Source organism: Tyto alba, unplaced genomic scaffold (genome assembly GCF_018691265.1).
Source record: "Tyto alba isolate M040663 unplaced genomic scaffold, T.alba_DEE_v4.0 Super-Scaffold_5, whole genome shotgun sequence".
Lineage (NCBI taxonomy): Eukaryota > Metazoa > Chordata > Aves > Strigiformes > Tytonidae > Tyto > Tyto alba.
In genome coordinates, this window is record NW_024881326.1 from 15,302,327 (window position 1) to 15,315,459 (window position 13,133).

The window sequence follows — 13,133 nt, forward strand, 5'->3', positions numbered from 1 at the left end:
GAGGCAGCTAGAATGCACACTATGCTGTACAACCTGCTTTCAGATGATTTCAAAGACTGTATTTGCAATGTGTTTCCTTTTTCCATATTTTATTCTCACTTTTGTTGCTCTTGCAGTGATCTCACCTGGAGCAATGAGGCTGCAAGCCCTCCATAGGTCTTCACAGAAAGACCAATTGGTTTATGCCCTGTATGTTTCCCAGGTTGTAAAACAGCATAAAAGTACAAATGAAGAGCCTTATACTATTTTTCTTCCTGCTGTGTGCAGTCAGGCCAGAAAGTATCCCTTACTCAGAAGGAACCTGCAAATTACCTCAGCGTATCTGACCCACCAGCAGTAATGCAACATTAGAACAGTTTTCTGCCACTCACTCACATCACCGGTGCAGCCCTGGCTCTTCTCCTGCTGAGCTCCTCCAGCAGATCTGTGATGATGCCTGTCTCCACAATGCCTGGTTTGAAGGAAAAATCCTGAATGTGAATGAAATACAAACCTTTGCCATCAAAATGTATGAATTATTTTTGAAGAAGTTTATATCACTTTAGGTATTGCAAAATTGACCCCATATATCTGGAAATCTGAAACTGAAGTAGATTTAGCCTCCCCTACGGGGCCAGGCTGAGAGAGTTGGGGGGGTTCAGCCTGGAGAAGAGAAGGCTCCGGGGAGACCTTCGAGCGGCCTCCCAGGGCTTAAAGGGGGGACTGGGAAGGTGGGGAGGGACTCTGGATCAGGGGGTGTGGGGATAGAGGTAACGTTTTTAAACTGAAAGAGTAAATTTAGATTAGATATAAGGAAGAAATTCTTCCCTGTGCGGGTGGTGAGGCGCTGGCCCAGGGTGCCCAGAGCAGCTGTGGCTGCCCCCTCCCTGGGAGGGTTCAAGGCCAGGTTGGACGGGGCTGGGAGCACCCTGGGCTGGGGGAAGAGGGCCCTGGCCTTGGCAGAGGGGTTGGGACTGGATGGTCTTTAAGGTGCCTTCCAGCCCAAACGAGTCTATGATTCTATGATTAATGCAGCTAAGAAATAATCATGGAAAAGCATTTCAGATCCAGCCATGTATGAAGTCAGGCAGTCTATTTTCTTCAAAGAAAGCTGAGACTACCTTTCATTACATTCAACTACATCAATTATATAGAGCTTTAATGGAAAAGGATTAAAAAGTACAAAGGTAAAACAAACAGCGTTACTGCAAGGTCCAGCAGAATGAAATGACTTCCTTACATGGTAGTTAAGATTACAAAATTACTAAAAAAAGGAAGAGGAATGGAAGGAAGGATTTCATGTACCTTGACTAGAATTACTGTGACAGTGACGTAAACCCAGGAGACTGCAGCACATACATTTTAGAAATTAGGCCCCACGCCCCCAACCTCATCATCAGAGCACAAATCTGAATTCTCTATTTCTGTATTTCCTATTTACTTCTGGACAGAGAAGTACATTATTTCATAAATGCAAATTTTTAAATAATGTTGTGTTTCTTTAAGTCTATTCAAATTGTGTTTGTACTGCTCCAGCTCATTGCAAACTATTTACTTCACTCTACTTTTACCTCCATTTTCATTTGCAGGATGTGTGTCATTCAGCTCTATATTCCTTAGAAGTTTGATATCAGGTTTCATATGCTTAATATGGGCTTAATTTGAGGATGGGGTAAATCATTACAACTTAGATGAAGTCAATAGGAACACAGCGACTTACATAAGCTTTGTGTCAGTAAACACTGACAAGATTGATCTCAAACTTTTTCAGAACAAAAGATTTTTGAAGATGGATTAAACAACATAAATGTTGAGCTGTTTTGCTAGACTGTAAATGGCATAACACATGCTTTGTGTGACATCTCTGAATTATCCCTTCGTGGTAATGTTGACATTACATGGTATTGACTCATGGAAGAAGCTTAAATACCCTTTTAAGTTTTCAAGACTCTTTGACAAAGCACTATTTCATTAACAAAATGTTAATGGAATCTAGGAAGTTTGAATATACAGTATAGCCTGCTGGTTTCAAGAATCTCTGTTCACTGATCGAGAGATGTGACTGGAACAGAGCAATTTAATTCTTCCCTTTAGGCCAACAGAAAAGGGAGCATCTCAAGCAGGGCACTCATTGGCTGAGAAAGGAAGACCCAAGGCTACTTCCACAGTGCTCCACTAAAGGGCTACCACACCTTCTGCTGGAGAAGGTCAAAATAGCACAGATGAGAAAATACATCATACAAGGCAAACTAGTAGAAACAGCAGGGTTGACATTCGCTTGGGGCTAAGGCTTCTTGCTTGTGAAAAGGAGGAAGACCTAGAGAGCATTGCCATGCAGAGAACATGCTCTGGGGTCATGTTTGGGGAAAAAAAAAGGGTAATTATGTGCCTACAGCTAAAATTGTTGGCTCTAAGTATCCTGCTAATGACACAAATGGCTCTCAAACAAGTACAGGGTTTTGTATTTCATGGGTTTACTGCTAGGAACAGATCTTGGTTTTCAGATTCTTGATTGACCCAGAGCAGGGACTTGATGGTGAGAGCAGGGCAGTGCGGGCAGAGAAGATGGCCTCACCAGATGTCCTGTGTTACTCGCCAGGATGATGGTGAGAAATGCCACCGCGGTGAGGCAGCGGCACATGAGGAATTGGTTCTCACCCCAGCCAGAAGCTTCCATCTGTGAACAGCAGAGAGCAGGTTCCCCTCCCAATGACGGGTGCTTGCTGTCTGCTAGGAGTGATTTTCATCACAGCACACAGCCCACAGCTGAGCAGTGAAGACCTGGTCACCACTGAGCAGTGTCCAGCCATCACAGATGAAAGTGTTGAACGTTGGAAAAAAAGACACCTTTTTTTCTTGTCTTTTCTGAGATCAACTTTTCTGAGTTGATAAAATCCACAGCAGTAATGTTGCCTGACTCCCCAGTAGAAAGCATGATGAGAAGTTGTCTGGGAAAGGGGGAAGTTCTCTGAGATACTTTTCTATGCATCCATGCAATATATTAAAAAATAAAAACAAACATACAAAAAACCCTAAAAAAAATTGCAGTGGTACAGCTGCATATACAAATAACAGAATCAATCAAAAATGGCAAAGCTGTGAAACATGTCTGTGCTCAGGTACCAATGACTGGATTAAAGGGTGAAGTAATTCAGGTGTTAACAAGACGAAAGTCAGGGAGCCTCATGGGACTGTGCTCCATGCCTGCCATCACCTACGCCATCAACAGTTTTGCTGCCAGCATGGATGGGAATGGGACCAAGGATTATAAAGTAAGAGGGAGATCCTCAGTTGTCATGTTTGACTGATGGACAAAGGGCTTGTTCTCTGGATGAACAGGCATTTTGGTGAAATAGCAAAGCTTCATACACATCTACCCAATTCCTACGTAACCAAGTGCAAAGTGATGCTGATGGTCACTACTGTCACATGTTTATTACTCTCCTTAACAGCATCTTACCCTCTTGTTTCTGCTTTGTTTTGTTTTTTAATTCAAGTCAAATTACCTTTGCCTCAAGAAGCATACAACAACTATAGTATTAACTGCAGTCAGATGCCCCAAAGATAAGAAAAATACTCCCATAGAAAGGTGCAAAAGATTTTGTGCCAGGCTGAACACAAAGCGATTCATCTTTCCAAACACCTCGCTTGCTCTCAAAAAGAGCAAAGCTGCACTGCCTGAAGAGCGCTTGGCTGCACTGTGCTGATGCAAAGGATCCCTCCAAATCCTCTGCTCAGGGTTTGTTCCAGCACAGGGCAATTCCACCTTTCAATTCACCACCAAAACACAAGAGGAAAGTGCTCAGAGCACATCCTTGGCAGGCAAAGTAGTCCCCCAGTCTGTCCTCCAGACAGGGCTGTTTGAGAGCACTCCTTCAGCTAAGAGTTTCCTCAAAATCCTGATGTAACTAAATTAAAATAAATGATTGAGGCTTTTAAAGAATAAGGAAATAAAGTCCTGAACGGTTGCTACGGTAATAATGGCCATACCAGAATCAGTGGAATTTAACCTCTGCACACAATAAATACAGCCTATGAGCAAAGGATCCAGGTGAGCTTTCAGGGCTCAGTATTCCTGCTCCTATGGAAATGCAATAACCTAATAAAAGAGAAAGGAAGAACACACAGTTTCTTGGAGAATACTGCAGTTTTTGGTATAAAATAATTTAAAGGACTTATAAAAAAATCAAATTCAAGGGAATTATAAGAAGAAAGACATTTCAATTTTGACTGCAAAATATTACACTCAGTCAAGGACACTGAACTTTGTGATCTAACTGGGGTCGCAAATTTTCCACATGAATTAACAGTTGTCCATTGAGCTGCAGTGACCAAGCAGAATTTTTATCCTGGCTGAAGATCTGCCCCACAGTGTTTGCATCCCATTTCCAGGAAAGCATCTCCCACCCTCCAGATAATATTGGTCAAATCTCTCTGTGAATAACCACTTTATAATGTGAGATACTTACTATGCAGTGGGTCACTGGTAGCAGGGTTGAAAAAGGGACATTCAGATCTAAAAATCACAAGCCTCTATAGTCAATGCTGAAAAAAAATTAACTCTCTCTCAAAGGCTCTTATAGACCTAGGAGGATCAACATGTTCAAAGAACAGATTGCTGAAGTATGTTAGCAAAGGTTAGGGAAAGCTGAAAACCTTAAGGTCTTGCAAATCAATCTGTGTATTGCACAAAAGTTTCTCCTCTTCCAAGCCTGAGACAAATGCAGATTGTACTCATCATACTTTTAGAAAAACCTTTTATCAAAATCTCTTACTCTCTTTTGAACAAGACTAAAACACTCCAGAGATACAAAGACAACTAGAAGGTAAAAGCTCTGCAGAAGGGGCATTTTACTTCTAAAACTCCATGTTCTCCCCTTTGTGATTACAGATTTCTAGTATCCTGTCAACTCAGTATAGTTACATCCATATTTTTCTTCAGCTGCCACATTTAGCCACAAGTGCTGTGACCATAAATTAAAAAAACACTTTTTAAAAAAAAATCCTCAACTACATCTGTAATTGCATTAATATAAAACTCACTAGATGCAATTGGCACTACATGGTAGGATTTTTCTTTCCCATTCAGAGGAAGGAGCTGAGTTGAGCTGAGCTGATCTGAGTTGTAGCCCATCCTCCTTCCTGTGCCTCTCTCACCAGCTGTTCCTCAAGGAGGACATTCATTACACCTGAAGAAAAACACCTGTGTAGTATCAGGCACTTCTTATTTTCTTGAGGTAAAAAGGTATTTACTACTGCTGTAGTACAATTATAGAAATCAGCCTTTTTTTTCTATTATTATTTATTTAATCTCTGGATGGGACTTTAAGGCAAAAGATTAAAGAACTGAGAAAAGACATACAAAAATTGATAATCTCAACACAGACACCTTCCAATCATAAATACTTGTAATTCTTAGGATAATATGCAATCCACAATATACTGTTCTGTTTCAGGCACATTTTGGTGCCCTATGGAAATTACTTTATATTGCTATTATTCACAAAGAACTTCAGATGAGTTTGAATCCATCATCATTCATTATGTCAACCACTCTATGGATAGTTACACACACTTTGCTTAGTTTTATCAAATAGCTAGCCCTAGGTTTTATTAATTTTTACTGGTTTGCAGAAATTACAGAGGTGTTAAGCTTATTTATAAATTATAACCTAACTTTTTCTGTTAATTATATCCTAATTCATTTTCTATGAAAACCAACCAGTGCTTTAAATATACATTAGGTCTTCTGGTGCTGGTACTTGCATAAGAAGGGCATTCCAAATCTTGCCTTGTTACTTGTAGCTTAGATTTCTCTGCTGTTTCTATTTGCTTGGATTTAAACTTAAGGAGAAGCATTTTTTTATTGTTGCTGATAACTACATTCCCAAAGGCAAACAATTGATTTGTATGGTGGGTCTTTCTCTTTAAGATGTTCAGCAGCCTGAGTTGACTTTAAACCTTTTACTCTTCAAACAATTTTATATCTGCGGGATTAGTAAGCATCCCTATGTAATCAAAGATAGAGAAAATCTGAAATTCCCTTGTCATGATAGAGGAGAGAAAACCAGTGGCCAGCGTATTGCTGTCACCATCCAGTGTGGGGTTCTTTTCCCTTTTCCATAAATCACAAAAATTTTTGAAGATCCAACAGAATTGGCCATTACAGAAAACAGCACACTCCAGAAAATCCGCTCAGCAGCAAACTATCCAAACTTGATCTGTAGGGTTGTTAGTGAACAGAAAATATGATGTTCACAGGAATTTGATTCCAAAACTTTACTCAAAGTGAGGTAGAGAAAATTACGGTATTTTAATAGGATAATGTAGCAGGTCAACAAAGTTTTAGCTATCACCACAGGCTGAATAGCTTTGTGCAGACAAATTAGTATTTGGTGGGAAGAGTATCAAAGGTCCAAGAAGACACATTAGAGCTCACGTACACGAGGTTTCTGAGAGGAACAGGCTAAAATTTTAAAGGGAGGATGGGTCCATGGGACATCTGATGTCAGCAAAAGACTTCCCGACAGCAGCCAGCAAGCACATCCCATCATGCAGTGTAGCTACAAAACTGAGCAAGAATCCCCAAAACATCTGCAGCCATATTCCTCTTCTCAACTAGGGAGAATTGTCTTTATCAGGGATATAATGGGCCTCTCCTGAGGGTTCGTAACAACCTCCTGGCACCATCAGGGCATGAAATAACTGTAATCCATGACAGTTTTCCAACATGCTCTCTTTTGCCATGAATTATGTTATGTACTATGTATATAATTATATATATGAAAGTATACAAAATATCCATTTATCTAGCATTCATAAATCACATTTTAAATATACATATGTAAGCACACATGTGTGAAAACATTATTTTAGTTTTTGTACTTTCAATGATAATCCCCCCCACATTGTCAAATTCACAACTGTTAATTTAACAGTTCTACTGCAAATAAAAAAAAAGGAAAAGTATAACAAATATTTAGCATATTTATTATATATTCAAAATATTGTATATGTTTCCTCTAAAATGTTACTCTATTAGATTTTATATAGCATTTCTCTCCTCCTTGATGACTTTTTGTTCTGTGAAAGCTGTGTAAGAGGCACAGTGTAAATCAGAGCAAGCCCTGCTGCAGGGAAGAAAGGCTCCCATTGCATTCAGAGCCCTGGCCATGCAGCACAGCCACCCCGAGGCCCCTCAAGCCCCATGTGGCATCCACGGCACTAGTCCCACAAGCCCACACTTCACATAAACAGCAAAATGGGGAAGCACCTGCTCAGGATGTGGACCCCACTGGGGTGGCTCGGGGTCTGCAGCTACTGCAAGCCTCCCTGCCACATGGCCACCCCCTGGCCCAGCTGGAGTGTTCCTGGAGCTGGAGCTCCTCTCCACCCTGGCGTGGGTACAGAGTCCTAGATGTGGTTCCCATCTTCAAACACTTCCCTTTGGAGCACTTCAGCCACCTGTTCATCATAGTAAAATATCCAATCCATTTAATGAGGCTTCCTGTAAAATAATTCCTTTGAAGTCCCTCAGACCATGACAGCAATTAACTCAAGACCCATCTTCACTTCTGTTGTTTTACCTACTCTTATTCAAGATCAACAACATCACTCATGGTGCAAATTATTTCCTTGCATAAGCAGTAAGGGAACGTGTCTCACATCCAGTGGTTACAGTCAGCTGGCAAAGTGACCTGACTGCAATTACAGCCACAATGTGTGGTTTCTTCAATGTCCCTGGGCTCATCTGGATTTTTTTAATAACCTCCATTTTGCAGACATAAAGCTGAAAGGCAATTTATTGTGTTTACTACTGCCAGCATTTAGATATCTAACCTACTGTATGTATAGATGAGGCAAGTAAGGATGGCATCACAGGAGAACAATATACACAAATGGGGTCAGGAACCATGGTGTCTCTTAATAAAACAGTTCCCATGCATATCCCACTTCAGTGTTACATACACATGTATATATCAAAAAACTTTTACCCAAATGTATGCAATGTATATTATTTGCATTGCAAATTGTTTATAACAATCCACACATAAAATATTATATCAAGCGGAGTATAAATAAATACAATTTTTAAAAAGCAAAAAAATCTAACTGAAATGTAAGTTTCTACATATTAGAAAATGAGAGAAATGAGAAACATGGAAGAAAGCAAGCAATAGATACACAGCCAGAGATTGTTAGTCTAAAAATGCCCTTGGAAGAAACTTTTTCAAGGTTTTCTGTTTTATTTCTGTTTCTGTTTTTTTATTTGTTTTTTTGTTTTGTTTTTAAAGTGAGCAAAAATAAGGATAAAAGGAAACTAATTCCCCACTAAAGGGCCTCCTACGGACCAAGCGGGATGGCCTGCTGACTCCAGCCACAACGCTATAACCTCGGTGAGGGGGAAGGCATGTAAGCACACACATCTCATTGCACGAGGTTCAAAACAACAATTCTCACTGATGGCAATACAGATGTCACAGGGAAAACAAAAGACAATCCAAATCCTTCTCCTTGTGTACGTCTGATGACACCACCTGCATCCTATACATTAATCTGTTGGCCAAGACTGCATCTCCAGACCCCTGGGGGCAAAACAACACACCACCCCGAAGTAAAAAAGACAGGAGAAATAGTTGCAACCTGAAATTTCTATTCTGTGAGAAATTCCAATATTTTTATGTGTGCAGAAGGGAAATAAAATCTTAAAAGATTACTGCAAAATTGAAATTATGAAAAGATTTTATGGAAATGTAACATTTTATTAATATGCAGTGGTAGTATTAAAATGTTAAAATTACCCAAATGTTACAAAATATAAGACAAAGCATACAGTAAACATAACAACTACACTATAAATAAAGTAAATAAAAGAAATTTAAAATTAAAAAAAAAAAAAAAACAGAAAACTAAATTAATTAAAACATTTCAGCATCATCAAAATAAAGCACTTCAACATTATACCAACAGAAATGAAAGTCAAATGATGCATTGCAACACACTGTCTCTCAAAACTGCCTATAATCAACAAAATTCCTGTAGAAAATTTCATTTTTATTCAAACTGGATTTTGAATTCAGAGCTGTTTGAACATGTTTTGACTACCTATGCCCAAGAAAATTGCTTCCATCTCAACCTCCTCTGCAAAGGTGATGCAGGCAAATGGAAGTGTGTTACTCATTCTTGCCGATGGAAAGCCTAAGACCTATGTTTTCTATAAAATTGGTAGTCTCGGCTTATTTCTCAGAAAAAATGCTTTAAGGAGAGGTAAAGCAAAGCTATTGTTACTAAGACTTTCTTACTGTAAGAAACCATACTACAGTGCATTTACTGGTATGCTATGAAATACCATAAATCATTCTGACAACATGATACTTGTCAAAATAAAGGCATAAAATACGTCTTGGAATAAAATATCCTCAATCTTATTTATTTGTTTGCTCACTCATGCCATTTGGCTTTTCTCAGTGGGTTTCCCAATCGTTAGGGTGAATTAGTGAGATTCTGCTGTAAAAACATAACCATGTGCATATTCACAGGCTTATACACACTGAATATCTGCATATAGCCCTGTACAGTCATTCATGAGAACTAAAAATAAAGCTTTCAAAGGACACTTCAGTTTTCCTGCAATATTTTTTCCCTTTTCCAGCATTTTTCCCCCTCCCCCCCAAAAAAATATTTCACTAATGCTCAACAGTGGCATGGTTTAAGGGAGTCCTGCATGGAAAGCTCCTTCAGCTGCTTAGCCCAATAGCATAAATTTGATCTCGTAATTAGTATTCAGCTCAGCATCTTGGATAGAAACCAATGTTACAGCCAAGAGGTGGTTTAAATCACATAAATCATAGATCAATGACAGAACTCTAAGCACTGGATAGATTACAAAAGTAAGCTTTAGTTAAAAATAGATTAACCATTTCCCTGCAGGAATTCCTTCAAAAAACCCCTGAATATAAAACAAATAAATTTAAATCTGATATTTTTTTTCTAATGTATGCATATACTAGATGAATTGTTCTTTCCCTTGACAGTTACACACTGATTAAAGAAATGTGTTAACATGCTATTTCAATGGAAAATATTGTAAATTGTGGAGACTTTAATTTTTTTAATGAGCCTTTAATAGCCAGAAAGAACGTACCAGCAATGTTCTGTACAACTAGGTTTATAGCAAATGTCACAGGAACTAACAGATACTTCTTTAGTGGCTGTTTTTATAAAAAGGGTAAAAATCCTTCCCAAGCCAAGAAAAATGTTTTTGAGGAGTGTTTTTAAAGTATTTTATGGTTTCAATTTTAGTTAATGAAGCACCCAGTCCTAAGAAGTATCACAAACCATCTGCTATCCTGATTTAAGTGCTCATGAGGGTACTGAGCATCTTGAAGAATTGTGCCCAAGATAACCAAATTGTTAAAAGTTCAGTGGAAGAGGAAATACAGGGCTGAATCTCTTCCCCTGGACTAAGGAAAGGAGGGTTTGGCTCCTGCAATCAAATTCTCCACAGGTGTAAACCAGGATTACACCAAATGGGCGTATGCCAATGGATGCAGATCATGTCAAATAGGAATCCAGCCTGTAAACTGAGAAGTGCAAAATACAGATTAAAAGTATGTGCTTGCTCCTGTGTATTTTACTGTATTTTCCTCCTGTGAGGTCAGACATTATTTAAAAAACAAACAAACAAACAAACAAAAAAAAAACACAAACAAACAAACAAACAAAAACAACAAAACAACAAAAAAAAACACATAAATCCAAAAACTTTTCAGCATCTGAAGGAAAAATTGCTTGTCTATTTTCTTAGTGGCAGAATTGAAAGTGCAAAATGCCTTAGCAGCACCTCAGCCATTCCTCAGGCCAGAGAATCACACAGTTCCAAGCCATCGCAGCTGGAATAATGCATTTGAATTCCTCCCAGTGACTGGCAGGCACACAGGAGGGAGACAGCCCTTTAAACCCACACAGTCTGAGGCAGCTCAAGTGACACCAAACAGATGAAAAGCATCCTGAGCATCAGGCAGCCAGTCCTGCCACCTCGTATGCCCTTTAGAGTCTTTAAATGCAGCTTAAAATTAGTTAGCAAATAATCAAACTAAGAGAAACACAAAACTTCCTATCCCTGAATCAATAAATTTTGATCAAACGGAGAACTGAAAATAAGGGAATACACCCCAATAAAAAGTTTCACAGTTCTTGAATTGGTAAATAACTCTTATAGCCACAGTATAGTGAAACCAAACTTCCTGAACACCAATACCTGGTTGCATATTTAACTTTCCACTGATCACAAAAAAGTGAATATAATTCTTGTTGCCATATCTAGAATTTTAAGAATAAATGATACCACTTTTCTGGGCATTTATATTTGTTTTCAAATACTCTAGCTCCATCAAAAAGAACATTTTAAAACTTTTAGTGCTTTATGGAAATTATTACTTTTTATTTCCAAGGACTTATTTCACCAAAAGGAGAAATAAAAAAGCAAGATGCTCAATGGTTATTTGAGAAACAACATTCAGATTTCAAAACTGGCACCCCATATGATAGAAGACTGCAATATATGCAAACAAGAGATAGATTCAAACAATAATAACTAGCACAGGCTCCAGGGCATAGCAGAATGTGTCATTTACTTCAGACCCAGTCCTTTAAACATTGGTCCTACGAGTAGTTCTGCAGAAAATAGGTGGGACTGCTCATGTAGATATAGACTGCTCATACAAGGAAGTTTTCAAAGGCTCTACATTTTCTAAGGTGCTGAAAAATGCATACCAAGTTTAGTAAAACTGGAAAAAAAAAAAAAAAAAAAAAAAAGAGGAAAAAAGAAAGGAATCTCTTGTAATAAGCCAAATTGTCAGAGAGATGTCAGGGTTAATTTTTAAAGGCACATTTCCCTCCAGCAACAATTCTCTTTAATTATTTCAATGTGAAACACATTATCAGACATGTTCATTCCCTGATCTCAGCTCACAGTGGCTGACACAAGATAGGTACAAGATGTTAAATCTTTTCCGTGGATGCTCACACACATAGGTGCTGGGTACCCTGGTCCTGGCTGGCTCCAGTGGTAGGAGAGGGTGCGCAGCATCTGCTGCACCTACAGCCTCCAGCTCCTTGTACCAGACTTCTGGGGCCACCACCTCGTAGTCATGACACCAAAACGCAGGAGTGTACGGTTGAGAAAAGGCTGCAGGATTTCAGAGTATGGCCCTTGACATGTGAACAGGCACCGAGCACAGCACAGCCTGCAGTCACGCTGGTTTAAGGGTTATCAGGCAACCATAACATACATGACAGCCTTCCAGCATATTTGCATGGGAATTTCTCCAGATATATTTTTTTTTTACTTTGAAGTTTAATAGTCATGTGGAATAGATAGCACAAATCAGGCAAAGTCCAGAGAGGAGGCTGCTGGTACACTGCAGCACACAGAGCTGCTGAGGGATATGGTCACATAGGATACTTCTTCAGTAGTTTATGAGAAACACTTTATGTTCCTCCCAAGTAGTAAGGGGCACTGTTCAGAGACAAAAAATAAAATATCAGCTCAAAAATGCAAGTGACAGTAGTTTCAAATTCAGATAAGTAGAATAAACCTTGATCCAATGATCGCTTCAGTATTGCAAAGCAGCATGACTGATCAAGTATTTCAGATGGTGAAGGTGGGTTTTTTATTTTCTAACATAATTTCAAACTTGGGAGACATGTATTTGAAGTTCTTAAATATGCCAGAAGTCACATCGATCTATTCAACCCTCATTTTGGTGCAAGGAAATTCTAATCCTTTCATTGAGAAGGAAGGCTGGAAGGGAAGAGGCTTTAGACCAACTCTACCAGATCAGCTGTAATCCAATGTTTTTTTTTTATACCACCTACAGTAAAACTCACTATATAGCTAGCCGTAAGATTAAAAGCTTTTCAAGTTGCTATCTTGGGAAATTTCTTTCAAGGAAATTACTACAAAGCCTTGTTTTAGTGTGTTCCCCTACTGTGCGTCCTACTGTGTTTTTTTAATAAGGAAAGCTATCCATCCATAGAGGTGTATCCTGTTCTCCATGCTTGAGTGTCTAACAGCAGGCACATACAGTAGACACTCTGATGTTTTGCCTCTTTAATTTTCACTCCATAATGTTGGTGCCTTGTTTTTCTGA

General features: G+C 38.9%; 1 long non-coding RNA gene across 7 annotated transcripts in view; it reads right to left on the reverse strand.

Moving 5' to 3' along the window:
* Positions 1-13,133, reverse strand: part of LOC116963788 — a 90,408-nt gene that overhangs the window by 37,970 nt on the left and 39,305 nt on the right. For 6 of the 7 annotated variants that reach the window (XR_006166974.1, XR_006166976.1, XR_006166975.1 and 3 more), the window contains one exon: positions 372-451. This is a non-coding gene — a long non-coding RNA (uncharacterized LOC116963788). The remainder of the gene's footprint in view (positions 1-371; positions 452-13,133) is intronic. The other variant, XR_006166973.1, reaches the window with a different exon arrangement.